General features: G+C 45.6%; 1 long non-coding RNA gene across 1 annotated transcript in view; it reads left to right on the top strand.

The window, feature by feature from the left end:
• Positions 1 to 4,313: 4,313 nt before the first annotated feature.
• Positions 4,314 to 24,371, top strand: part of LOC310673104 — a 56,434-nt gene continuing 36,376 nt past the window's right edge. The window contains exons 1-2 of the long non-coding RNA XR_014508855.1: positions 4,314 to 4,587; positions 9,897 to 9,957. This is a non-coding gene — a long non-coding RNA (uncharacterized lncRNA). The remainder of the gene's footprint in view (positions 4,588 to 9,896; positions 9,958 to 24,371) is intronic.

Genomic DNA, 24,371 nt, shown 5'->3' with positions numbered 1-24,371 from the left:
GCTGCTTCTGGCGAACCAGAGCAGCGCACGGAAACACCATTTACCTTCCCGTCGGAGCGGTACCTATTTATCTATTTGCACTTTGACGTGCTTTCGAACTGCTAGGTTGGCAGGAGCTGTGACTGAGCAACGGGAGCTCACCCTGTCGCGGGGATTCGAACCGCTGACCTTCTGATCGGCACCCCATACATATACCCACCTATATTCTCATACTTCAGGGTGCTCCAGGTACCCTGGAGGTGTTGAGCGCCAATGGCACCAGCTTCACTTGCCCCTCATCAGGAAGGGTTAGGCAAGGAGCAAAGCAAGAGCTGCTACAGTGAGGGAGAAGCAGCTGAGGGCACTTTTACAACTGCAGTTGCAGTTTTGAGCACTCCTGAGGATCCCGGAAGGGCTGCAAGGTTTCAGAAATGACAGGAGAAGTGCTGCAGTGCATTTTTTAGTGACCAGCGTTAGGCTCAGGATACAACTTATAGGGCAAAATTCAACTGAGTGGTCCCACTGGAAGAAGAGCAGCTAGCACAACCAGGCTCCCCCCATCTCTGTCATCAGAATGGCTCAGGTGTGTGTCTCAGGAGAAGCCCCACAACAGCACAGAAGGGAGGAGAGGGGAGATTGTTCTGGGGGCCAAGCAGAAATGCCTGCGATGACAGATTCCTGCCACTGAAAGCAAAAAGTGGACAAAACATACAAAATCAAAATTCTCACTCTGTAGCAGACTGGTTAGAGCTAGGGAACGCATGGTGCTTCTTTGTCATTTGGGACTACATACAATGTGAAGTACAGTTTGCATTTTTTTGTCTTTCAATAAATTTAAAATAGTTTTAGTCCAGACCAGTGAACAGTAGATTCCACCTTCCTTTGCTTTCTGTTAGTAAAACAGGCCTTGGCTGACAGTTTCTGTCAAGAAGCTGTGGATGATTTTGGGCCATTTTAAATGTGCAGTACAAGCATATTGATGGTATCCCCCTATGATTGAACCACTACAGACTGCAGGTTTCTCCATGTTAAAAAAACCCAGGGTTGGCTGAACCATGAAGCAGAATAAGCATGTGCTTAGGGCATCAAGGGAAGGGGGGCACCACTGAAATTCTCCGTTGCCAGATTCTTAACATTCATGGTCACAAATTGCTTAGCTGAGTGTTCCTTTTCTGAGCTGAGGTATATTCAAAATCCCAACAGAACAACTATGCAACAAGGCAGGCTGGATGCCGTATCTCTACTAAGCATAGAAGCAGATATGTTACGTAAGGTTAGTTTTCAGGATCTGATCAAAGACTTTGCAATTACAAAAAGTTGGGGAATTATTTTCAAGTATAAATAAAGTGGAAGTATATGAAAATAAACATTATTTTTCATCTTACTGTAGATTTTGTTTCCTTTTGAAAAATAAAATTATATTTTACAGTTTATTATTGTTTATATTTTGAATTAGATATATATATATATGGGGGCACCCAAATCTTTCAAGTGCTTAGGGCCTCTAAAGGTCCAGCCCTGTTAAAAAACAACACCAAACATCTCTGCTTGTGGAAAGCTAACATGGCAGAGAGAATAATTTAAGTTTAGCGTTTTCCCCTGTCTACATGTAGTGAGTTTTTTGTTTTACATAACTGGCGCATTAAAACACACAATCCCCTTTGCATCCTAAAGCAGTGCCTTTCTGGAGGTCCTCCTTCACATGGTCTTCCTCCATGTGCTATTTTTGCATGTTTGAATTGGACCTCACTTCAGCTCTCAAGAGAGCCCAAATCTACTCAGAATCTCTTCTCCCAGAATTCTCCAGGGGCCAGGTCATGATGCACTCCTTATTCTGGAGGCACTGGAAGCAGTAGGAAAGCATTTCTAGATATGTGAACCAATGAATACAGCCTAAAGTAGAGGGAAGCATGAAAATCTGCGGTGGGGACATGCTTTGCACTCATCAGAGTACTCCAGACTCACACTTCTGACCTGCTTTTAGCCCCCAAAATGCCTTTAGTCTCAGAGACTTTACATGTCTGGTCCTAAATAAGTGCTGAAAATATTCCACAGTAGAGCATGATGTTCTAGCTAGTTTGTGTTCCCCTGGGTGCTTTTGTGCTTGGACACCAGTGTAGATGTTCCAGCCGTAGGGACCAGATAGTTCAGATATCAAAGCCAAAGCATACTTTATGCCCTCTTCCTTTTGTCTGGACTGTCTTTTGCCTTTTAGGGGATATGGGTTAGTTTCCCAGTGTTCAGAGCTGTAGGAAAGAAGCAGGAGGGAGCCAGGTTTAATTGCTACTTGAGGAATTATTGTGCGCGGAACTAATGCATAAATGCACAAGCCTGGAGGTTAGTGAGGGATACCATTTAGAGCAGCCTTCACTAACCTGCCGCCCTCCAGATGTTTTGGGACTGCAGCTCACATCACTGGTATGCTGGCTGAGGCTGATAGGTGTTGCCACCCGAAACATCTGGAGGGCAGCAGGTTGACGAAGTCTAATTTAGAAGGGTGTGTGTCTGACGCCTCTTCTCACTTCAGACTGCATGGGATTGCTTGTCAAGAGTGTTTCTCTGGCAAGGAAATGGATTTAGCAGTTGTGCTTGAGTGGGTCAAACCAAACAAATGACCCGAAACAGCAGCAATCTGACCTCTGCTGATAGCATTGCTATAGCTATTAGGAAGTATTAAAAAAAATAACCGCAGCATTATTACTATTTTATGCAAGGCTGGGTCTTCTGATCTTTGTGAGCGTGACTGGGCGTCACCTGCATATTGATGCCACTGCGCTTCCAAGCTCCAGACACCCGTCCTTCCCCAGCAGATTCCTGGAGAGCAGGGGACATGCTGGTGACGGACTCCTGCAGCATCCTGCAAGCCAAAGGCCACTGAGTAGAACAGAAATTCCCCAGCACCACCTTTGGGAACATACTTTTCAGGAAGGCCTAGAGGCACCACGAAAACAGCACAAAGAGATCCAGGAGAATCAGCAAGGTCATCCTCCCCTGTCCATTCCTCAGCATTCACCATGGCAACCAAGGCAGTCAGCTCCAGAAATGAATTTAGCATGAGTAAGTCCTGTTTTAAAAGGGAAGTAGGAATGCTTTCTCTTTTAAGCTTTGCAGGTTTAGACACCCCCTCGGGTAGCTTCAGAAGGGGATTAGAAAAGTCCACGGAGGATAAGGCTGTCAATGGCCACTGCTTCCAGTATTGGAGACGCAGTTTACCCATGAATACCTGGGAGTCTCAAGTGGGAAGAATGCTAGGCTTGCTGGCATGCTTCCTGTAGGCATCTGGCTGGCCACTGAGAGAACAGGATGCTGGACTCTTCATATGTTCTTAGGGCCTTCCTGTGGTGAATCTACCACATCATGGGCTCTGATTCCTCATAGAATTATTTGGGAGGAATTCAGCACCACTGTTCTGACCCACCCCGAGGGTAGTTGTTGATCTTTTTTAGGCAAAGTTATTGAGCAAAAAATTGCTGTTTTTCAGCTATTTTTTAAAGGGGAATCAGCAAATATGACACTGCCGGCATCACTTGCGATATGTCTGGATTTTCCTGGTTTCCTCCCAGACACTTCTTCCAACTGCATTATTCCAGGTATGTCTGGGAAATTCCAGACATATGACAACCCTACCCATGCCCCATTTTGGGGGGTTCTCATCACCCTCCCCAGAGCAGATTTGGGGGAAGGCACAGGAGTACATAAGGAAAAACGGTGGCGGCGGGGGGGGGGGGGGAGAAGCCCCACTGAGCTAGCTTCTGCTAGCCCTCTGGGTTTGTTTAACACCCATTCTTGTGATAGGCCTCAAGTACTTCTGAATTCTAACCCAGCTATAGATGCAGATTTCCACATATTTTACTTTTTCCACAGCTTTCACAACACAAACTGCAAAATGTGATGGCAGCCACCAATTTAGATCACTTTAAAGAAGTTTTGACAAATTCATGGAGAACAAACCTACCAATGGTTTGCAGTCATGATGCCTGCATACTACTAGGGACTCAGCTATACAGCTGCAAATAAAACGTTTTAAGTGTGTTGTAAAGTGCATTACACAAATGTAACACTAGATGGCGATAGTGAGCTATGGCAAATGCAATATCTTTTTCAAAACGTTTTTTAAAAAATCATTTTTGCAGTGTTTTTTATATGTGTCTAGATTTCACCTAGGATCACAGGTACTATGCTTCTGAATACCAGTCACTGGGGAGCAACAGCAGGCAAGGCCTACTGCTCTTATGATCTGCCTCTGAGTTTTCTGGAGGTATCTGATTGGCCACTGTGGGATGCTGGATCCAGTGTAGCATATTGGTTAGAGTGTTGGACTAGGATCTAAAATTTACCAGGCAAACTTAGGCCTGTCACAATCTCTCAGCCTAGCCTACAAGGGTTCTTGTATGTCACCTTGAGCTCCTTGGAGGAAAGGAGGCCTATAATTATATTAAGGGCATAAATAAGCCTTTGGTCTGATCTAGCAGGGCTCTTCTTATGTGAAGTTGGTCTCCTACAGAATTTCAGCTCCTTATAGTTTAAATCTGGGTCATTTTTTGCAGATCTTCAGGAATATGCATATAGAACTGTGAACATTTTGACACTACTTGGAAAAGAAGGACAGTAAGTACCTGTGAGGCATAGCAGAGTTCCAAAACTCCCCTTTGAAGCTCTGTAGAATAAATGGCTCCCTGGGGATGATACAAGCAGTGGTGCTCTCGGTTAATTTTAGACCATTAAAATGGGAGGAGGGTGCTTGTCTTTAGGTGGTAATGTGTGTTACTTCAACAAACTGAATCAGGTGGACAAGAAACTGAATCAGCAACCCTCTTTGACCTAATTTTTTTTTTTTAAGTATTTGAAATTCAAAACCATTACAATAAATGGGAGGAAAACTTTATTTTTAGGTGACTATAAAATGAAGAAAATAAAACTAATGCTATGGAAGAAATAGCGGTAGGAATGATATTTTAAATGGCTCAAACACCTTTTTTCCTCTCTGGTTGTTTTATGAAAAGGTCAAGTATTTGAAAAATCGTCTTGGTGAGGAGTTATTTTCTGATTTTATAAGAAAGGCCTATTTGGTTGATAAAATATGAACTGTTTGAAAGATTTATAGGTGTCAGAAATCCTGCCTAACTTTTTATATTTAGAACAGCCGCACTGTGATATTTTAAAAACTGGTATTTACTCATGTAATCATTTGCTTTTTATGTGGGACGTGAACTGGGCATGTGACTACTGTGCTTGATACAAAGAGAGGTATGGGCAGAACAAAATGCTCAAATTGCACCTTTTTGAAAACGGCAGTCCTGTAGGACAACAGCAAAGCAACCATCACCTGTGTTTACAGGCTACCCCCTTTATACCTTAGACAATAGCCTGCGTAATAGTTTTGAGTTAGCCCATTTTCAAGCAGTTGTTGAAGTTGCAAACTCTTTGCCATTAAAGGCAGAAAACAGATAAAGGTTCAAAACTTTTGCTAGTTGCCCTAGTGCAAGACATCTACTTTTTTTTAAATAGACTTTTCACAGTTTGGAAAGTGATGGAGACATGTGTTGAAAAGTGTGATTATCAGGAAGACATGTAAACACCCAGAAAGAAACATAAGAATGAATGCTCCTTGTCATATAACTGCCCCACAAACAAATGAGAACAAATATCCATTAAAGACCGCACATAGTCTTGCCACCACATTAGCTTTGCGCAAATTAATCAGGAGGAATGCTCAATAAATAGATCATCTAGAGATGCCCCTAGTGTGTTTTGCAGATGAATCATATCCTGGATTTGAAGATTCTGATGGGCTGCTGATCTAAGCAATGAAAACACAGAATATTGGTCCTAAACCTTCATTGGTCACTTTGACAGGATGAGATCTCGTTATGGCTTCACCTTGTGGAAGTACTGATTCTATGGCAGATGACTAATTTTCTCCCCCTGTGGCTCCACTATGATGTCAACTCAATGGAGGGTTTGCTTTTTGCATGTAGCAATGGAGCATATCTCGTGCCCATCAATTCCACACAGGTACCATCACTCTGTGACCGCAAAAAGTGCAAGTCAAAGAGAAGTAGCCCCTGTGCAAAGACCTGAATATCCATGTATCTAATTTAAATATATTTATCTCCAGCTTTGTTGTCTCTGCTCCAGTGGAATTGGGCTGCTGCTGCTGCTTCTTTTACCGAACACACACACACAACTATCCCCAGCTGTTTCCTGCTATGACTTGTGCCAACTGCTCAGCTGCTCTTGGTAAAGGAAGGAGATGTAGGTTATTGCCAGGCTGGTCAACTGGGAACTTGTGAGGGAAACTTTAGATCTTACCCAGAAAGCAGATGGGAGGAAGCACTTCCTCTTCGTACGCTTCCTGTGTATTGTCTAAAGTGGGAACTTGCGCATCTACCCTGTGATGATTTCTGGATGCAGGTATATTGCATATTGCAGGGGCAGCACATGATCTGTGAGTTTTGGCTTTGCCTAAAAACCATAAGGAGTTACCTTTCCCCCCACCCCCATCTCTCTAATATTTTGAAGCTATTCTAGCTGTGTCAGAGCTTTCTCCTTTGGCAAGAGTTGGCTTTTCTTTTTTGGGACTACTTTTCCTACTTTCTCGGTCAAACTGACTAGTTATAATGCTGGGGATTTTTCTGCCTCTCTCCATAGCACATGCCTTGCCTTGAGTTTGTTCACATACTTGAACTTTCTGCAGTTATTTATACCTTTTTGCTGAGATGGGCATAGGGAGCCCTCCTGGTAGTTCCTCTGCACTCAGAGGCTTGATGCGTAGCGGCACAGGAGAGGGCATTCTCCGTGGTGGCTCCTAAGCTATGGAACTCCATCCCTACAACAGTGTGCCTCTCACCTTCATTATACAGCTTTTGGAAGATGCATCTTCTTGTTCTGGCTTTTGACACTTAAGGTGTATGTTTTTAGGAGCCACCTTATTTTTACAGTTGTAAGTTGTATTAAAATGTTTTTAATATAATGTTTTCATGCTATAACCCGCCCTGGAATGCAGGGCGGGTTATAGCAGGCATGCCAACTCTATGGGACCAAGGTGTTTTTGGCCCCCTCAATATCTGTTGGGAAGGGACTGAGCCCTCTCAATGTTGAGGGGGCAGGGGAGGCTGAGCGTGGAGCTGAGCATGGCACAGCTTCAGTGGTTGGCTCCTCCTGAGTGCTAAGGAGGAGGAGCCGCTGCCCCTTTGAGCTGCACTGCTTCTGGCTCTGCCCTCAGCCTCCTCCCAATGAGGTAATGACACATGCACATCATGTGTTGTGCACATGACATCACACATGTGCACCACACACCGGGGCCCCTCAATCTGAGGTGGACGTTGGCACCTCTGGTGGGTATTAAATGAATAAATAATACTTGACATCTGATTTTGGCACACTTGCAGGGAAGGGCCACAGCTCAGTGGCAAAACATCTATTTTGAATGCAGAGGTTGAATCACTGCCTTCTGCAGGCAGGGCTGGAAAAGACCCCTTTCTGAATTGCCAGATATGTGCTACCACTCAGTGCAGAGCTGATCTGAGCAAGGCAGGCCAGCGATCCAACTTTGTAGTTGACAGCTTCCAAAGTTGTGTAGGATTATGGGAGATATATGCAGATGACATTTTGTTGTCTTCCAAGTGATGCCAGTTGCTGCATCATTAGCCATCTCTTGATAATCTTAGCTGTGAACACCCTAGTTTTTGTGAAGGCTTTAAAGGTGGTCCACCATAACATCTTGATTTCACCTACCTCTCTCAAAGGCTTGTGGGTTTTATACAACTGATTACATGGAAAATGGATGGAAGACACGTGTTTTTGGTTCAAATAAAAGGAGAGGAGGGGAAAAAGTACGGACACAGGCAGCACTGGTTCCAGCAATTTACTGCAGAATATCTGAACCAGATGCTGTTAAACCATAATTCCAAGCAATTTGCCAGAATTATGTATCTACTTTAATCTTTTGAGTCAAAGTTAGGCTATGCATGGTTTGCATTACTTGTATATATAAACAAAACTGTGATGCGATTACAGCTAATATGAGACAGATAATGATAAACAGGCATGATTTCACTAACTGCTGTCCTAGCTGGGGGAAAATTGCAGCTTTCTTTGCTAACTGGGGATAGTCTATCATAAAAGAGTCTTCAAAATGTGGCTGCCCAGATGAAGACATTTCCAACAATTTCATTATTCATAGCTATTCAGAAGCAATGTGGAGATTCAGCAGAGTTTTGTCCCAGTTTTTAGTGACAACAAAGGCTGGCCCTTTAGAGGTCAGACTATAGCAATTAGATCTGCCTTCCCCAACGTTAGTGCCCTCCGGGTTTTGTTGAACTCTCAGCTCCCATCAGGCCCAACCAGAATGGCCAATGGTCCGGAATGATAGGAGCTGTGGTCTAACAATATTTGAAGGGCACCAGGTTGGAGAAGGGTGACAGATGTAACGACATGGGGGGAATGTATTTTCATGAATTGATCAGTGGTGTGGCACCTGTGGTCCCACAGATGTTGGTAGACTACACTTTCCATCATCACAGGCCATTGACCATATTGTCTGGAGCTGATGGGAGTTGGAGTCCAACAACATCTGGAAGACAGCACCATAAAAAGACCCCTAATAGAGCCACAATAGACAAAAAAGAAGAAGAAGTTGCTCATGGGAATCCTATTATGTAAGGTACCATTTTAGCAAGTTACGAGCTGTTGAGTCTGGCATATGCTGAGAAACAAAAATTCACCTTGGACCAATGGAGTATGGAAACAGATGACTGATAACCATATGAAGATGATAGCCATGGAAACATCTGCTGCATGGCAGCCGTACCCATCTGGAGAGGCCTATAGAATCTGTCACATGAGAAATCAAGTATGAAGACAAATGTGGCATTTTTAGAGCAGTGAAGACCCCAGTTCTATTCAGTCCAAGCATATATTTTATCTCCAAGGTCAAGCTCTAAAGCAGAAGCTGGCTGTGCATGAGGCTCCTGTGATGATCTCCCCCTCCCAATTCCTGGAGCAGTTTTGCACTTAAAAAAATAAAATGAATACTAGTTTATTAGTTACATGAGTTTTAAATAATGAACTTGTTCGTTGCTTGATTAAATCTCCATGGTTTGTATATGAGAAACAATGAATTGAAACAAATTGCTTCCTTTTATATACAGTGGTACCTCGGTTTACGAACTTAAGCCGTTCCGGAAGTCCATTCTCAAACTGAAACTTTCCCTAATGAGGCCTCCCACCGCCAGTGCCCTTCCACCATTCGGCTTCTGTTCTTAGACTGAGGTAAAGTTTGCAAACCGGGACACTACTTCCAGTTTTGTGGAGTTTGTAAACCGAATACAGTGGTACCTCAGGTTACAGACACTTCAGGTTACAGACTCTGCTAACCCAGAAATAGTACCTCAGGTTAGGAACTTTGCTTCAGGATGAGAACAGAAATTGCATGGCAGCAGCGGGAGGCCCCATTAGCTAAAGTGGTACCTTAGGTTAAGAACAGTTTCAGGTTAAGAACGGACCTCCAGAACGAATTAAGTTCTTAACCCGAGGTACCACTGTAGTTTGTAAAGAGAGCTGTTCTTAAACCAAGGTACCACTGTAAATAGTGACCATATGTGTTACAGTAGGCATTGGCTTAGAAAAGACATTCCGCCTGGGATGAGAGAGAATGCTTTTTCTAACATGACACCTGATACTCAAGGTCGTTTTTTTAAAAAAAAGATTATCTTTTTTTAGTAGATGCAGAGGTTTTTAAATTATGACTGAACTATATGCAGCCCATTACTAAAATGAAGAATGATGTGCTTAAATGTTGGTGTAGTGTATTGCTTTAAAAAATATCAAAGCTGGATAGAATGCTTGAAGCACGTGGGGAGGACAAGACTGATTGCTCAATGTCAAATTGCTGTTATGCATGTCTGTCATTTCAGTTGCAAAGCACAGAGGAAACTGGGAGGAAGCTGAGCTTGCACTATTGCTGAACAATTCATGGTAAGATCTGTTCTGATATTCCATTAATCTCCCCACCCATTTCCATGGCTGTCTGGGTATCCAAGTAGTTGCAGAGTGTGGCACTGCTTAGTTTATTGTATAGCAAGAAGCTACAGCTAATTGCCTCTCCATACAGTTCTATCCACAATACAACATGTATTTAAGCAGATGCCATTTTGTTCGTGGTTATCTATTTCCACGCAGGGTGTCATAATTATATTTAACGTTATAGAACTCGCTAATACAAGAGAGTCTTACTGTCTGACCGTTTTAAAACAGAAATTCTAGCTATCTACCTGTACATCTGCGCAACTGCTTGCATGTAAATAGCATCACAGCAAATTCAAATCTATGATTATCTAGATATTTTCCAGGTTGTTTGAACCGGAATGATGCCGTTTCTGCTTATCTAAGGCCATTCATCTAAACTGAATTGTACTGTAGCTCTGGCTGCTATTCTATGTATATTCCTTACCACCTGCCCACAAAGCCTCCCACAAAATATAATTGTATTTTTGCTCACTGAAATGGGATCTCAGTTTAGCATATGCCACTGCATCAATATTGTTTTACACCTCTCCAATCTCTGAGCAGTGCAAGATGCCAGGGCTTCCAGATGCTTACCCAGAGTTTGGTTTCCTCAGAATGAAGAACAGCAGAGACTCTGGCACAGAGCCACTTCCTTTGTTACCTTAACGACCCACACTAAAGCCGGTATCAAGAAACTTCTCTGGCTGTTCCAGCAACTGGATACTTGTTGGATCCAGGAATTAGGAGGGACTCAGACATACAACCTAACCCCACTCCCAAACTCACAACAATATATTTGAATAGATGGTTTCCATCAGTGGCGAAGCTGCATGCTCCGCTATGGGGGGGGGGGTAGAGAGCAGGCGTGGGCGTGGCTGGCACCCCCCAGGGGGGTGGCGCGAGCCGGGGTGGCGGCACGCATCCCAGGGGCATGGCATGCCGCCCGCGAGGGTGTGGCGTGCTGCCCACAGGGGCATGGTGTGCGTTCTGGGGGTGTGACGCGCCGCCTATGGGGTCGTAGCGCCCGGGGTGCGCGGGGGTGCATGCCGCAATGACACCCTACCGGAATAGTGGTGACAGGGGTAGTCCGCTCCCTCTGCACCCCCGTTCCTCCGCCAGTGGTTTCCATACATTTTGTAAAACCTTTTTCTTTTGTGTGGTTAGAGATTAAAGCATAGTTTCCACAAATAAACTGACACTATTGACACGAAGTACTGTAGTAGTTTCTGCTTCTGTCCAAAGACTTGTCCCAGTGTTAAGATGGGAACGGATCATACTGTGTGTCAGTGGCTCATAGGATCGGCCTGTAAGATATGCAGTTTGCTCAGTGCACTGCGCTGCTAACAATGTAAACCATTATACTGCTGACATCAGGCACAAACTATTTTATTTTAATGCGGCCTTCTTTATTTTGGTGAGACTTAGGCAGGAGCCATGCTGGTTGTTGGAACCGATCCTTAGCAAACAGCCAGTTAAAACATTATTGAGGTAATAGATGGTAAAGAACTCCTAAGCCCCATCTGGTCCTTCTTTTTACTAGTTGCATAATGCTCCCTGTACAACATTCCCATGGGCTTTTCCCAGTCTAGCCAGAAATCACTTCATTCCCTTTGTTAGGCTGTTTTCCCGTCATCATTCTCTCTATTTCCAATCTCTGTTCAGGCTATGACTACTAAGGTTTATTTATGCAGCCCAAATGGTATTACCCACACATAGGAGGGAGATGTCAGCAGGCTTGGGGGAGGGGAGAGAACCTGAAGATTTGTACAGGATTACAAAAAAAATCTTCAGGAAAAACCTCTTCTAAGTTCCCACCCCTAACTTTGAAACCAGTTCAATGAGAATAGAGTATGCTTGTTGCCTGTTGGAAGGGGGGGAGAGAAATGGAAAACTTGTGGGAGGAATGGAACAGAATTGAATATCCCTGAAAAGTGCATGGATGGAAGGAACAGTGAACAGGAGCACTCTAGGCCATGACATTTTAATGGTTGGCTTATTTTAATTGGAACTTCTTCCTTTTTTTGCTGTTGGTTCGTTTCTACTTGCACTTGGCAGATCCCCAAGACCTAAGTGAGTCTGGGGAATCAGAGAAAAACAATTATATGCACAAAAACGGGGAACCTGCAAAATTATGTCCCTTCATCAAAGTTTCCCTTTGAAACCTAATTGCAGTTTGCTGCTATCCAGTGGCGTAGCGTGGGTTGTCAGCACCCGGGGCAAGGCAAGTAATTTGTGCCCCCTAACCCGGGGCAAGGCAAGTAATTTGCGCCCCCCCCCCCCCCGCTGCACTGTCCCACCCCCAGATAGTCCCTCGCTCTCTTTCCGCACCGCACCGCATGCCTGGCACCCTCCCCTCCACAGTGGGCGGCAACCCGGCGGCTCGGATCGGATTCGCACAGCCAGCACTGCAGTGAGAGAGAGTGAGTGAGCCAGGTTGGGGCAGAGAGCTGTGAGTGCGAGCGCACCCCCCCCAGATGTTGCGCCCGGTGCGGCCGGCCCCCCCTGCACTCCCCACGCTACGCCACTGCTGCTATCGGGCCCATTCTCCAGTAATTCTACTGGGTTTTCTTACCAACCCAGATAAGCACCCAAGCCCAAAGCAGATATGTTAGTCATCAATGATTATCATGGGGGGCGGGGAATACTTATATGTCAACCAAAATAACTTTGTTGCCTTGTAAACAGCATACAAAGATGTAACTCTGGGTACGAACACTTCCTCCTCAGAGCCCTCCAGAATTTCAGGTGTGAAATTCTGCAATGGAAAGCCTTTTTTACTTGCTTAGGGTCTCTTTTTGTTTTTAGAATCCTTCTATTAAAATATCTTGTAAAATAACTCTCTACTTATTCTTCCAAATCATGGCAGGTGATAGGGAGGGGCGGAGGCAGGAAAGTCAGCAGAAAAAGAAAGTGGTGTGGGAGTTTTCCTCCTCTCATAATAATAGAATGTGGGGTCATCCACCGATGCTGCATGTTGGAAGAAAACAAAAGAAAACCCTCCTTCACACAGTACATAGTTGAAGTATAGGATTTGCTCCCACTTGAATGGCTGTAAAAGATGAGGCGAATCCATGGGGGAATAAAGCTATTAATGGCTACTTGCCACAATGGCTATGCTCTACCTCCACTTTTTGGGTGCTGTTTGCCTCCAAACGCCAGTTGCTGGGAATCACAAGTGGGTAGGGCGCTGTTGCACTCTCAGCTTGCTTGCCGACTTTCCACAGGCATCTGGCTAGAGAACAGGATCTGGCTAGAGAACAGGATACTCTGTAATATACTTACAGAGTATATTAAAAATATATGTGAAGGTCAATTCACGTTTGTAGGTTTTCAAGACGCTCTGTGATAATAATGGAAAGAAATATTGTTTTATAATAATTGCTAAGATTAATTTGGTTAAAAAAAACCCCAAACAAAACAAAACAATACAGATGCAAGAAATGTGAATAACTGTGAAAACATGAACATTTCCATATAGACTGAAGGAAGTCTGAAAGTGGAAAGATTAGAATTGGATGTATAATTCAAATAGAATGTTTTTCTTTTATTGTTATATTTGAAAGTTTTATAAATAAATAAAAAAAAGAGAACAGGATGCTGGACTTGACAAGAGCTCTTCTTGTGTTTATCCTCATGCTCACTCTCTCTCAACAGGCAAGGGAATTAGATGTTCATATCAAAATGTGGGTCTCCCTTGCTGCACAGTTCTGTTTACTTATTTTCTGCAATTTCTTCTTGTTGAGTGTTTCTGAAAAGGTGTGCTGGGTTATGGCTAACATCCTGGTATGACAAGAGCACTACGAGGGAAGAAATTTGCCTGCTAGCTTTTGGAAGGATTTAATGTCAATGAAAACACATTCTGCGTACAGATAGGTAATCCTTGGACAGTGTGTGGAATGTTGTGGCAGAACCGAAGGACCATTTGAACTGGTTTGGCGTTGAATATCATACATGCTTCAGGGCTGACAAATAAGCTATAATTCTGTTGAGGGTACCACTGAAACAACAAACCCCAAGAGTTCAGTTGGTCGGTGACAGCTGAAACCAGAGGCTTGAATTACAGTGGGCCTTGACAACAACTAAGAACAGTTATGGCATTATTTATTTTCCTGCAAAAATATGTTTTATGCCTTTGCTGTCAATGAGAAAATAACTTCAATTGGCCTTGTGCATTTAAAATAGAGTCACATACTTGTATAAGTGTGTGTGTGTGTGTGCGTGCACACACACACATACATAACTCACACACTATATCCATGTGTGTGAATGTTTAAATACAGTGTTCAATGATGCAAGGAGAAAAAGGGAACAAAGAAAGCTGCATTATTGTCTGCAAGCAGACACAGTTCAGCCACATTGTATAACCTAAGACTTTAAAAAGTTTTGAAGTGCAGATCCAGAAAGTCTCATGAAGTTTACACTTCCCTTTGTCCCATAATTTATTTATTTATTACATTTATATACAAGGAGCTCAGGGTGGTGTAGATGGTTCACCTCCTTCCCATTTCATTCTCACAACAACCCTGTGAGGTAGGTCAGGCTAAGAGATGGTGACTGGCCCAGGGTCACCCAGTGAACTTCATGGCTGAGTGGGGATTCGAACCCTGGTCTCCCAGATTTCCATTTCCATGATTTCTAGGCACGGGTCTGAGAAGTTTTTCTTTTGTTCCACAGCTTTCTCCAGGAAAACCCACCATTTACTGCTGAATTGGAACAAACATCAATCTGCAGAAAACCCAGCTGACATTTGTTCCAATTCAGCAGTAAATAGCAGGTTTTCCTGGGGAAAGTGGTGGGACAAAAAATAAACCTCTGGGATCTGTGCCTAGAAATCATGGTACAAATGGGAATGTGGATGAGCCCAAAGATAGAAAGTGAAAAGAGGGTGGCAGCGAGAGAGAGAAAAGATCATGCCCTGTTAACATACTTTTGGTTTTTCCAGAATGCCCGCTTTTGACTTGGACCCAATCATTTTTGATCACCAGCATGCAGCATCCATTCCGCGCAAGGGAAAAAGCCCCAGGAGAAAGGATGGATGACCTTCATGCAGAATTTTCTTTCCTGACTTGGATCTCTCCTACTATATACCGAAAGGATGGCTGCAAAGGGGAATATTTCTCAAGCATCCAGCCAGCAGCCTGGTTTGCAGATCAGTGAAGCTTATCCACTTTCCACCTTCCTCTGCTGTTACCAGACGCAGGCCATGCATTAAAGCTCTGTCTCTGAGCACCTTTTCTTTTTTTGCTCCACGGAATCCCTCTGTTTAAAGCTCCGTCTGAGCAAACAGCTATCTGTGGAAACCCTGACTTGACCTTTGCTCCGACTGAGTGCTAAAGAGTGGGTTTTCACAGGGTAAGCTCAGGGCAATGCTCAGACATGGAGCTTTAAATTATGGACCTGTGCCTGGAAAGAGTGGGGCAGAAGGTAAGAGTGGATAAGCTCAGCATTTCCATTGCTTTGCCTACCAAAGTTCCCATTTGACCATGGGGGCGGCGGCAGGGGGCAGCCTCCCGCCTAGGTCAAGTAAAACAATAGAAATATTTAACTTAACTGACTAATCACACTGGTTCTGCCCCCCCTAACAAAAGTCCTGCCCCCCCAACAAAAATCCTGGCTATGTCCATGCATTTGACCCTATTCACAGTGAGCAGAATGTTGGCAACCCGGAGAATGGAACACTCAGCCCCTCCATTTGAGCCAAAGATCTCTTTAGGGAGGGAGGGAGGGAGTCTAACTTCTACAGCTGTCATGGATTCCTGCAGTGGGCTACAGGAATATTATTATATTATTATCTGATCCAATAGTAGCTGAAAGAGCACAATTTGATTCTCTGGGATAAAATGCTAGCTCACTAGGAGAGAGATTAAATCTTGGAACACCTCTGGAAAGTTGTATCGATTTACAGGATATTTTAAAATGATTTCCTAGTCAAATTAGCAAAAATGTATGGAAGTTGTAATAGTAATTTTTAGGAGGCAGCAGTGCCAGATATATCCAGTTGGACTGTGCATTTATTATTTTTGTATAGAAAAGAATAGACATCACAACCCAGCCTTTTAAATGTAAGTAATGTTAGTGGGAGCTTTAAACATATGTACATGCTTAACGTCTTCGAGTGAAATCAGTGGTGCTTGGGTTGTATGGGTACCTGGGTAGGTGTGGGAATTCAACAGGACACTTTTCCCTTTCATTTGCTACAAAAATCAGATAAAGATTAAAAATTCATATGACCCAGTAGTGACGGATTGCAGACAAGTTGTTAACAGCTTATCAATGGAAAAGCAAGACAGAGCAATAGTATTAAAAGATTTGGTATGTGGCATTTCTTTTTTCAGATGAAATGTAGCACAATGAACATGTAAGGATCACTTATTTACTCCAGACGTCATTCCTGAAGGTAGTGCATCTGTGGTAGGGACACCACATTTTCTCAGCATACAGACTCAGCATCTTGACATTGGGAAAATGTGGAACTCCTGTTAAGAACAAAGGAAGCTGCCATATACTTCTGAGTCACACCATTTGGTCCATCCAGTTCAGTACTGTCTACAATGAGGAGCAGTAGTTTTTCAGGGTTTTAGACAGCAGTCTTTCGATGCCCTCCCTGAAGATCCCAGAATTGAACCTGGAAACCTGCAAAGCATGGGCTGTACCCCTGAGCTGTGGTCCTCTAGAGCAGGGGTAGTCAACCTTTTTATACCTACCACCCACTAATGCATCTTTCTTGATGGTAAAATTTCCTTACCACCCACCAGTGCTCGATGGAAGAAGGATTCAGCTTGTGCCCTAGAACCCCCTACCGCCCACCTAGAATCCTGAAATGCCCACTAGTGTGTGGTAGGGACCGGGTTGACAACTCCTGCTCTAGAGAGTGCTGTGTAGAATGCGGTTATGTGTCATGGTGGCACCTGCTGGAAATTCCTTGTGATGCACACACAGCGAGGAACCACACAAGTGCATCATACCAGGCTCATTCTATAAACTACCTTTCCCCCTTCCTATTTTCAGACCATGCTTTCTCACCCATTTCCTTCCCTGGAGTGTACATCCATCCATGTTGGATAAAAGGAGAGGAGAAAAAAGTAAGGATCACCTTTTGCAGGTGCACTTAAATCACTGAGGATAAGCAGGGGGTGGGGAATATGCTAATTAACAAATATTGAGCATCTGTCACACCCCCGCCCACTTTGACCAGTTCAGCCAGTACCACAGTTCTTAGTCTGCAATCACCAGTGTTTCAGCGTGTGGCTGGCTGCAAAGAATTCCTAACCATCTCCAGGTTCTCTTTCTGGCTTTTGTAGGCAGGTACAGTTCAAACATGGGACGCGAGTGGCGCTGTGGGTTAAACCACAGAGCCTAGGACTTGCTGATCAGAAGGTCGGTGGTTCAAATCCCCGCGACGGGGTGAGCTCCCGTTGCTCGGTCCCTGATCCTGCCAACCTAGCAGTTTGAAAGCACGTCAAAGTGCAGGTAGATAAGTAGGTACCACTCCGGCAGGAAGGTAAATGGCGTTTCCGTGTGCTGCTCTGGTTGGCCAGAAGTGGCTTAGTCATGCTGGCCGCATGACCCGGAAGCTGTACGCCAGCTCCCTCGGCCAGTAAAGCGAGATGAGCGCCGCAACTCCAGAGTCGGCCATGACTGGACCTAATGGTCAGGGGTCCCTTTACCTTTTACAATTCAAACATTAAAACAACTTTGAAACTGGCATGATGTATGCATCTGTGTTAGCAGTGAATATGCTAAAGAGTAACAATCTCTTGAAATTATTCTTATTCTTGGGAGGAGGGTCTCAAAAATTTATTGACTGTATCCAGCACCTGGACCAGGGTAATTTTAACCAGCAGGGAAGCACCTGGAATGAAAAGCAATAAGGTTTTGCAATGCTGCTAGTTTGCATTTGCTGATTTCTTGCATGCAGTGTTTGTATTAGTATACTTTTCGATGATTGCCAACCAGTTTTCAGTAGAGTTTATTATTTATAGCTGTGGGAACATAAGCCCCTCTCAGTCGAGATGCTTCTGCCTCATTTGATTAGCCATCTAATCTTTCTACCCTGCAGATTAAAAGCACCTCCCAAACGATGTCCAAATAGGGACTCTTTCCCCTTTACAATGAACAATTGTAAAAGACAGATGAGGAGGCAGGGAGGAAGCAGCATAGCATCTTAACAGACAGTGACACTGACACAGACATAACTTGCTCACTTCCGGGATCAATTCATTCTTGTTAACGTTTTCACCACACCTTTGTACTCGCATCAGAAAGGTGGATAACGACCCCTCTCCGGCTAAATGATACACATTGTGGGGTAGGGGATGGGGAATCATGTTGTGCATTGGAGGGCAGATGCTCACGCTCCCTTCACGCAGTACAGATTTTAACACATTTACTGCCTCTTTGAAGGCTGCATACTTATTGGTGGACTGCGAATCAGTGCTAGTAGTGATTTTCAGTACCGAATCTGGAGGTTGGTAGTCTTGACTTTTAATGTGCAGAAAAAGCCGTTCCTAGGGGGAAAAAACCGCCCCTTAAATGCCGCAATCTTTGCCGTTGAGGCTTCAGCAGTTGCACACCCAGCGGCGTCTGTTGCTCCCAACCCCCCACCCCTTTCATTGTAAGACCCTTCATCACAGACACACACTGCAGCCCCGCCCCTCTTTTAAGGAGGCCATTCGTTCACCCAAGAGAGCGACGTACGTGTGTGTGTGTGTAGTGTAGAGAGAGGGGGGAAGCAGCTCCTCCCCTGTAAAAGGAGACTGTCTGCAACCCAGCCATCCCTTCCCCCCTACCAGGCGCAAATGGGAGCCGACCGGCTTGGCAGAGCACGTACCGCACGTGCGCCTGCCAAGGCGGAAGGGGGCCAGGAACCGGCGGGGTCTCTCTCCCTCTCCCTCTCTTGCCTGTCAAAGGCACCTCGTACAATGGCGCAAGCACGTGCGCCCCCCGCTCTGGGGCTTCCCTCCCTCCCCTCTTCCCCTTTCTCTTTGCCGGCCCCGCCCCCTGTGCCGACACACCCCTCGCTTCTAGCCAATCGCGAGGCGGAGACGTGCCGCTGCCCGGCCGCACGATGCCTCTTCTCCGCCCACCCGCCTCCCCCGCTTCCCCCCGCGCTTTAGTGCCGCAACGCCGCTTCGGGCAGCATCCGAGGCTGAGCTGGGGAACGGGCGAGTCCTGCGCCGGACCGGACCGGCCACGTGCGCTGCGGAGGAGGAGCGGGCCAGCCGGAGGAGGCTTTGCCTGCGCGCTTCTCCGCGAGCGGCCGAGAGAGAGAGACTTTTCTTGGGGGAAGTCGAACTCCCTTCGCCACCATCAGATTCTTTTAAGACCATGCGCACAGCTCGCCGCTGTGTCTGTAGCCGTTCGCTTAATAAGGTTGCAGGGAGGGACTCTATCGCAGTCAAAGGTGGGCGACGCTAGCCAAATGCCAGACAATAATAGCTCATCGGCCGCGCAAGGAGTATTCCCCTCCCCACCCCAAACTCCGCGATAAATAAGGCGGGCAGAGTTAACCCATTTCCAGAGCGTACGATGATGTGCATCGGGGCGCGGGGAGGACGCCTGCCTCCCCATTGCGTTTTATTTTAGACGATACGTGATGATTAGCTCCCCCAGGAACACGGATCAGGAATTCTCCCGGCAACAAATGCTTTAATGCTTTCCGTTGTTGTCCTTGCAAGTCTTTGAAATGAACCTTGAGGGCCGCCCTTTAGTCAGGACGGCTGCCTTTCCAAAGACCCTCTCTGGTCACCATATCTGGAAAGTCCACTTAGGAAACAACCCAACTGCAGGCAGGCAGAGATGTGGTATGAACCCAGACTAATATGCTAGTGCTTCTGTGGTGTTGTGGCTAGAGCATCAGACAAGGACCTGGGAGACCACAGTTGAAATCCCCACTCTTGTCATGAAGCGCACTGGGTGACCTTAGGCCACTCGCTGTCTTTCAGTTCATGTACCTCACAGAACTCTTGTCAGGATAATAATCACGTGTACCACCTTGAGCTCCTTGAAGCAAATGTGGTATATTATTATTATTATTAATAATAATAATAATGTGAACTTGTTGTTTTGAGCTACTATCAGTGGAGTTAGTTAATTTCCAGTTTTGTTGTGGTTTAAGAATTTTCAATGATGATAATAACGATGAACGCACCTCAAAAGCTAGGCACTGTACATTATCTATGTTAAGAAGGAGAAACTCTTTCTAAAAAAGACTAGACCATAAGGAAAGGAAGGAGATGGAGAGGCCAGGAGAAGATGCACGTTTTCAAACACTGCAAGAAGGAAGAAATGTGAGGTTTTCAGAGATGGTGAGTGCCACAAAAATGGGCAGGGGCTGCCAATAAGAGAAAAGACCTGAAGTAGGAGGAGTAATCCAAAGGGCAAGCTAAGACAAGAACATTGCCAGAGTGAAGATGATGAGAGGTCAAATAAAGAAAAAAGAATATTTAGATAACAGAATGCCAAAGAGCGGAGCAGTGACTTTATTATTCAATTCAGTAAAGAAATGGAAGCTAACGAAGGGAGTATTAGAAAGCAATGTGGGTAGAATGAGAAAAAAGTGAAATGAGCCACAGAATTGAGACTGGAGAGGAGAGAGAATGAAAAATATGCACATAAGAAAGAAGAGAATTATAATAGTCCAGCCTGAAGTAACAGTCCAGTGCCTTTACAGCAGGAGGTGAATGAACAAATTTTAGCAAGGGAGGCTTGTTCTCTAGTAGCTCGAAAGTTAAGTGAACTGGATTTTTTGTTTCTTTACAGATAACAGACAATGCAGCTAATGTTGAAAATCACATTTTTATAAAGCAAGGAGGGGGAACCTAAAACTTGTTGGCATCCACCTCCCATCAGCCCCAGCCAGCATGGCCAGTGGTCAGGGATGATGGAAGTTGTGGTCAGAGGAAGTTGTAGGCGGAACTAGCTGCTCCGGCACCCAGAGCGGAGCACATACTGTACACCCAGGGGTGGGGTGAGCGTCCCACCGGGGTGCAGCGGCAAGCGTCCCAGGAGGATGCTGCTTGTGGAGAGCGCCCCAGGGGGGCAGTGCGGTGGTGTCACCCCCCCCTTAGGGATGACACCCGGGATGGATCGCATCCCCCTTCCTCCGCCAGTGCCTTTAGGGACATGTTCCCAGTCCCTGTTACAAAGGCATCAGTTTTGCAACCGTTGGAGAAAAAATGATTTCATTGCCAAAATATCTGAGCCATCACTGGAAGAATAAATCAGGTGAACTGTGGATTCTTAGAAAGCATTTTTCAGGGAGAAAATGGAGAGTATCTGTGTACCTTGGAGTACTGCCAAATCCTTGAGTAGACAGAAGCACGAATTTTGCAAGGAAGAACAATGCACTGATTGGCTTAAATATATTTTACGGACCTATTCACATGCTCATTCTTGAGGTGGAAAAGTCCACACTCAAATAGACTGAGATTTTCACCTATGTTAGGTTCCAAGTGTATATCTTCAAAGTAATAACAAAAGAAAATAGCAGCAGTTTTTATTTTTTATTTTATGAGAACATTTTCAAGAAGGGAGTGTTTCAGATTCACATTGTCCCATATGAAAATGAGGTGGTGTAGTCACAGAGTGTACACTTTACCACACCCAAAATAAATATTTGAGTCACCAGAGAGTGCCCCTAGCAAAACTCCAAGTATACCTCTCAGCAGAAATCAATAGTTAACTCTTTATATTAGCTTTGGTAGTTGTTCATGTCAATTAAAACACACCCTAGGCATATGCCTATGGTTAGTCACTCTTGACTACACTATAACGGAAAGCTAGTTTCCTCATTAATCATCCATGCATTCATTGTGGCATTTATATCCCACCTTCCCCCAAGGAGCTTAGGGTGACGCACAACCCTGTAAGGTAGGTTAGGTTGAGAGACAGTGACTGGCCTACAGCCCACACAGTAAGGTTCACGGCTGAGTGGGGATTTGAACCCTTGTCTCCCATGTCCTAGTCCAATGCTCTAATCCCGTGAGGTAAACTGAGGTGAGGGAGAGATTAACTGGCCTAGCATCACAATGTGCTGTCTCTTACAGCTGCATTTGTGGGGTCTCCTGCTCATTCTGCTGAGTATAAAAAAGGTAAAGGTACCCCTGCCCGTACGGGCTAGTCTTGACAGACTCTAGGGTTGTGCGCCCATCTCACTCAAAGAGGCCGGGGGCCAGCGCTGTCCGAAGACACTTCCGGGTCACGTGGCCAGCGTGACATCGCTGCTCTGGCAAGCCAGAGCCGCACACGGAAACGCCGTTTACCTTCCCGCTAGTAAGCGGTCCCTATTTATCTACTTGCACCCGGGGGTGCTTTCGAACTGCTAGGTTGGCAGGCGCTGGGACCGAACAGTGGGAGCGCACCCCGCTGCGGGGATTCGAACCGCCCACCTTTCGATCGGCAAGCCCTAGGCACTGAGGCTTTAACCCACAGTGCCACCCGCGCCCCATTCCCTGCTGAGTATGGCAATCCCTATTTTTATGTGACATGGTGTCAGAGCTGGCTCCGGGTCCCAGCTCACCAAGGACCAACGCTAGCCGGTAGTACAGTATCAAAGTCTTTATTGAAGAATAGTCTCCATTTACAAATCTCAGCGTCCCAGCTCTACGTCTGAGCTTTAGACCGGCGAAGCTCTATCTGGATCTCCGCCCCCTGTGCACCAGCTTAAAACTCTAATCTTACTCCACCTCCTCCTTCTCTCTCTCTTCCTCTGGGTCTTACTACCCCCCGGGGTCTCTTCCCTCCTGGACTCTTCTGACGCAGAGCTGGACCCCTCTGACTCCTCCCCCTCTCTTCGGCGTGCTTTAGGACCTGGCTCCCTACCCGGGCTGCCCACCTTGCCGCCCTCCTGTACATTTGAACTTGGCGCGCGCGCGCGTTTAACTTTCCTGATAACCGTTTCCTCGCTCCCTGACGAGGGTGTGGCCACTCCTGCTTCACGCTCTCCCTCTGCCTGCGCGCTCCCTGATCCCGATGCCTTGGACTCCTCCCCCCTACTGCACTCTGGGGGGGAAGCTGGTCCGGATTTCCAGCTGTTACTCTCTGAGTCCCCTCTGGCCCCTTCTTCCCGAGGTGTCCCCCTTGCCCTGACCATGGGGGCCCCTTTCTGTGAATCCTCCGAGTCACTGGAGAGACTCAGAGACCTCGGACTACTGTCGCCGCTGACATTTCCTTCCGACTCCTCCCCCTCGCTCTCCGTTTCTTCCCTCTCCTGTGACTCTGCTCCTGAACCCCTGACACATGGCAATATTAATTTATCTCGAATATGGAACACGTTCCATTTTGCTGCTTGCACAGGAAAGTGGCCTGCTTGTTCAACAGCTCAATTTCATCTTTTGACAAAACATATTTGGGAGTAAAATTGAAAGCTCCAACCATCCTCAGGCTCTTCCTCTTTCCTCAGACGAGGTTTCAGCTGGTGTCATTGTAAGTGCTTTCTTGCCTGTGTGGGGAGAGGATAACAGGGACCCAGAGGCTTACATTCTTTTGTTTTTAGGAATCTCAGCCCAGTAAGGCATACAATGACTTCCTTCACAAGGTGGAAGACCAAGAAGATGAGCCATAGGCAATAAGGAACGGGAAGTGAGAGCTTTAGTGGGACATCGCTATAATCTGTATTTAATGGCTTTTTACCGGAGGATCTGTTTGACCATTCCAGATTCCCCCCACCCCTCTCAGTTCTCGTTTTTATAAGCTATCTAATGCGTGGAAACGTCAGTTCTGGGCATATGTTCGCGTCCCTGGAGTCTTGTTCAGACATCCAGTGGAACATTTTCTAATTCAAAAGATAAACACTTCTGTTGGACTTGAGGGGCGGAAATTGTTTTCATCGCAGCAGGTGTTGCCCATTAGTTCTACTCGAACTGAACACCCGAAGCCAGGCTTTTCAATGAGATGCATAATCAAGCCCTTACATCACTGGGAGATGAACTGTACTTGAGCCTCTTCCTCATTGGGACCGTGCTTCCTCCAGGAGACATCCTGTTTTGCAATCCTCCAAATTCTCTGTGTGCCATGTGGGATTTCATCACCTCTTGGGCACACAGACTCTGCTTTCTGCAGAGGGCCCAAAAGGGCATAGGAAGGATGAGAAACTGAGCCAAGGGGTTTTGCACTTGGTTGTGGACCCATGAAAGAGCTATTTTTCCTTTCGCACCATTCATTCGCTCTCTCTCTTTCTGTGTCTGGAGTTATACAACTGAAAATTCCTGGCAGCACAACCAAGCTGTGAGCCAGAGAGTTTGTCTGCCCTGATTCCTTATGGTGTGTTGGTACTAACTCCGTAACATGGCTCTCCCCAGTGCCATCTGCCCATAGGGCAGCGTTTGTACTTCAGTTCTGGTGAGGCAAAGCAGGGTGAAGACTGTTGGAGCATCTTTCCTCAT

This window comes from Podarcis tiliguerta (assembly GCF_965153285.1).
Source record: "Podarcis tiliguerta genome assembly, chromosome: 2".
Taxonomy (NCBI): domain Eukaryota; kingdom Metazoa; phylum Chordata; class Lepidosauria; order Squamata; family Lacertidae; genus Podarcis; species Podarcis tiliguerta.
The sequence above is the reverse complement of the archived record's forward strand: the minus strand, read 5'-3'. Positions and strand labels throughout refer to the sequence as shown.